The sequence below is a fragment of the Cyprinus carpio genome, chromosome A15 (assembly GCF_018340385.1).
Source record: "Cyprinus carpio isolate SPL01 chromosome A15, ASM1834038v1, whole genome shotgun sequence".
In the NCBI taxonomy this organism is placed as follows: Eukaryota; Metazoa; Chordata; class Actinopteri; order Cypriniformes; family Cyprinidae; genus Cyprinus; species Cyprinus carpio.
In genome coordinates, this window is record NC_056586.1 from 11,520,483 (window position 1) to 11,525,522 (window position 5,040).

Sequence of the window (5,040 nt, forward strand, 5' to 3'; positions counted from 1 at the left end):
AAGGCATAATTTGAAGAAAAAAAAAGTGAGTGGGTGAGTCTAAATCAGACAAAATGTAGTGATTAATATGATGCTTGGCGAGCCTCAGGTAAAATATGAAATGCAAAGTAATTCATTTGTTATTCATTTGAATATGCAAAACTTAAAGCCTGGAATATGTTCTAATAAGTTTTAACAGTTGTAAAAGTTACAGCACTGAACATACAAGCAAAGAAATAGACTTATAAAAGATTAATTCAGATGATTTAGGAGTAAAATATAAATTATTGAATAAATATATTTAAATGTTGGTTGTATATAAGATGTAGAGGTCAAAATTAGTAATAGTAGTAGGTTTTCATGGGTTTTTGGGTTTTCTGTAGAGATAAAGCAGTCATGTTTTATACAAAGGTGAACAAAACTGGTTGAAACTGGAAACTATGATTTTCAATTAGACCAACATAAAAATGCACTACGGACAGATGATAAATAATTCCTTAAGTGATTTATAACTTTTACCCAAAGAAAAGAACACTGCTTAACACTGTTTACATGACTTATTGGGCAATTTACATATTATTGGGTATGTAAACATAATCAGTGTTAGATCATTTATGTAAACTGTATCACAGAAATTCTAAGCTTTAAGTGTCACAATAACCTTTTACAGGCACGAAAAAAAAAAAAGATTAATAGAGGCAGTTCCTAAATTTTGTCAGTAGGACTATATTTATAATTTAAAATACTGTTCATGTCAACACCTAAAACAAAATATTCACATTCTATTTCTGTGTGGCCAAACTAAAGATATTGCAAATGCTGAGACACAGGCAGCTGCAAAAAGTCAAGCTATCAAAGAAATATTTTTATTTATTTATTTTTTATTAAAAACAAATTAATAAAAAAGTTATACAAATGTGTGAAAGCACAGTACAATGCAATAACCTATGAACAGCTGATCACATTACAAATATCACTAAAAACAAATGGAAAAAAATAGCAAGAGTGAGCACCTCCAGTAATAGTGAAAAGAATCTGTTTTTCAGTATATTCAAGCAAATTCAATAACTTTTTTCTTTTCTTATAGGCTATACATTTCTCTTTTTTAATGTATTTTCCATATCTCTTGTATGTGTTAGTTTGTTTAGTTCTTGACTAAGTCTTCCATCTCTTTTTTTCAATTTGTTGCTTACAGGTAAAAGGGAGATTTACTGTATGTCAGGTCTGCACAGGTGATGCCAATGCTGTCATGACTCACAGACACAGTGAAACAACATTAACCTAGGTTGATTTATTCTTGGTTAGTTATGCAGTTTATAAACAGTCGTCCAAGTGCCCATCCAGGCAGCAGTGGAGGACAGAGCCAGTAACCAGCCTAGTATATACGCTGAGCCTGGGAGCACATACCAGCGGTTAAAAGTGAGGGGTTTGTACTTTACAAGAGAACAAACAAAATACACCTGAGAATGGACAAAAGAGAAAGTTCCAAAGAATAGATGGGGAAGAAAAAGAAGAATTAAATCAGACACATGTGAGACATAGCTTTAGCCAAGAATATAGGCTTACAACTAAATAACATCCATTAAGACAAATATAAAAAAATCTGTGAAGCTTGAACAGATGAATGAATTACAGAGACACTCACCAGGGACACGAGAGGAGTCAGGAATTTCCAACAAAGCATTAATATGTAGTTGGGTCTTGAGTTTGTCATTCAATGATGTCAAACATCCTCTCAGCCCCTGCAGTGTGTAGAGAAAAATTGAGCATCATTTTGTTTAAACTTATAGTAAAAATACATACACTTATGTGTATGATCAGTTTAAAAAATGATCCAGGCCGTGACAAGAAATCTTCTGCTGCTTATTTCTAATATTTGAATCCTTCAGAAATTAAAACTATGGTGGCCAAAAGAGCTCAATGCTCTGCAAATAAAAAAAAAACACATACAAATAGAAAAAAAACACCTGCAAGTTAAGAAAACATCTTCATCAATTTAACAACACACACGCTGCAAATTCTCAGAACACAAATTAAATACAGAAATACGCTACAAATACAGAAACGTTCAAATTCTCACAACACAAACAAAGAAATGCGCTTCCCTTAAATATTTCTGTTTTTGTTTGTTTTGTGTTTGCAGCACCTTTCTTTGTTTTTGTTATGAGAATTTGCAGCTTTGTTCTACCCTTGCCTATAGCACAGCACTATTGGATGCATTCCCCTTGAGCGTTATCAAACACAATGGGAGAGACTGTTCAAGAGGTAATGTAGTGTAACCTTGGTTCCCTGAGATAAGGGAAGGAGCGTTGCGTAGGCTGCCATGCTATAAGGCTGCACATGAGTCGATGACTGTCGGTATCGATCGAAAGACTCTGATGAAATGGCATTCAGAGTCTACTTATACTTACTTTTGGCAGGCTGAAGTGCCATTTGTTCATGCACCTACAAGAACTTGAACAAATCAGGCTTCAGCATCATAGTAAACAGGAGTTTTCCCAAAAGTGTTATCAAAGCAATGCTCATTCCCTTATCTCAGGGAACCAAGGTAATATTCACAGGAATATCTGTTGATTTGTTTAACACATCTGATTAGCCATTAGGTTTGTAACACTTTGCAAATTTATTACAAATAAAAAACTGAAATAAGTAAAATATATATTCATACCCTTAACTCAGTACTGTTGAAGAACCTTTACAGCCTCAAGTCTTTTTGGATATTATGCAACAAACTTTGCACATATCCATTTGGCAGTTATCTGTCATTCTTCTCCACACCTCTTTACCTCTCAAGCTCTGTCAGGTTGGATGGGTTTCTCCAGAAATATTCAATTGGGTTCGAGCCCAAGCTCTGCCTGGGCCACTCAAGGACATTTACAGAGTTGTCCATAAGCCACTCTTGCTGTGTGCTTTGGGTCATTGTCCTGTTGGAAGTTGAACCTTCTTCCCAGTCCAAAGTTCTGAATGCTCTGGACTCGGTTTCCATACATAGATGACCATCAGCTTCTTGTTCACCACTTTAACCAAGGCCCTTCTACACTGATTGCTCAGTTTGCCAGGAGGCCAGCTTTAGGAAGAGTCATGGTTGTTCAAAAGTCCCTCCATTAAGCATAATGTAGACTATATGCACCTGTGAACATTCAATGCAGCATATATTTTTCTGAATGTATCTCCAGATCAGTGACAATCCTGTCTCTGAGCTCTACAGGCAGTTATTTTGACCTAATTGCTTGGTTTTTGCTCTGATATACATTTTCAGCTGTTATACCTTTTTGACCTAATTGCTTGTTTTTTGATCTGATGTAATTTTTCAACTGTTATACCTTTTAGTGAGAGGTGTGTGTATGTCAGGCATAGACAATTTCTTATAATAGTTTTCACATCATAATCTATGGCCACTTATATTTTTTGTTTATTTAGCTTATTTAATATATATATATATATATATATATATATATATATATATATATATATATATATATATATTATATATATTGTCTTTTAAAGATGAATTCATATTTTATTCATATTTTATTCATATTATTACTCTCAGTGTCAGTATTATTATATTATTGGTATTGTGCCTGGAGGTGGTGTATTTCACAGCCACATTTCCTTACGTGATGCTGCTTGCATTGCTGATTCGTGGGTTGACTCTTCATGGAGCTCTGAAGGGTGTTGTGTTTTACTTGTACCCTGAACCAGCCCGTCTTTCTGACCCACAGGTAACCCCAGCAACTCTATTTTTATGAAACCTTATAACCAAATAAATGCAAGGCTTGACAAAACAGTAAACATAACTACTTTGTATAAGTATCATATGAGTTACAACATATTCAACGTACAAAGCTTTAAAACATCAGACTCTTAAAATATACAAATTGGGGTGCTGTGTTTGTGTTTAGGTTTGGATGGAGGCAGGAACTCAGATCTTTTTCTCCTACAGTGTGTGTTTTGGCACTCTTATTGCACTAGGCAGTTATAATCAATACAATAACAACTGCTACAGGTTAGTATTGGTATTAGTTAGTATTGGAATAAAAAAAAAATAATAATAAATGAATAGGACAGACACCTATCTTGTGTCCATAGCTGCGGAGTTTACATGAACAGCAACTCCCAAACACGTTTTGAACAATGTCAAGTCAAAAATTAACTTAAAATGCCTGATCACTGATGGAATGTCTTTACTGGAATGGACTGAATGATACCAATATAACTGGTTCATATTGGTAAACACATTATAATAGTGTCATGTGGCAGCATTTTGGAGACAGTAATCAACAGCTGTTTATTTCACTTCACATGACTGCTATTGCACAGGAAAGCACATACAGTGACTACAGTCCATAAAATAAGACTCTCATAAGTCATTCCAGTGCATTTCCCAATTTTGTTCAACTATAGCTGTGTCTGTAATTGCATACTGTCGAGTATATGCTATATTTAGTTTACCGTATTTATTTTTTTAATGCTATGAATTCGAACATGCCACTCTTTTTTGATAATGATAATAATAATAATAATAATAAATATTTCTTGGGGAAAAAAAATATCACGGTTTCCACAAAAGTATTACACAGCACATCTGTTTTCAACTAGTAATGATGCTGAAAATTCAGCTTTGATCACAGTAATAAATTACATTTTAAAATATATTCCAATAGAAAGCAGTTATTTTAAACTGTAAAAAATATTTCACAATAATACTACTTTTGCTTTATTTTGGATCAAATAAATGTAGGCTTGTTAAACAGAAGGGAATTTTTTCAAAAACACTTACTGTTCAAAAACTTTTGGACTGGTAGTGTATATTAAAATGTTTAATAATTCATATAAATTAATTAAACACTTTTAAATAGAATGTAGAATTAATATTTTGTTTTTTGTTATTTTGTTTTGTTTAGTTTAGTGTGGTGATCGTGATCTCTATTTGAGACAAAAAAAATCGTGATTCTCAATTTATCCAGAATCGTGCAGCTCTACTAGGTGGTATGACAATACAGTTTTGCAAGACTGCTTAATTTTTTACATGCAGATAAAGAAACAATAAAGGAGCAA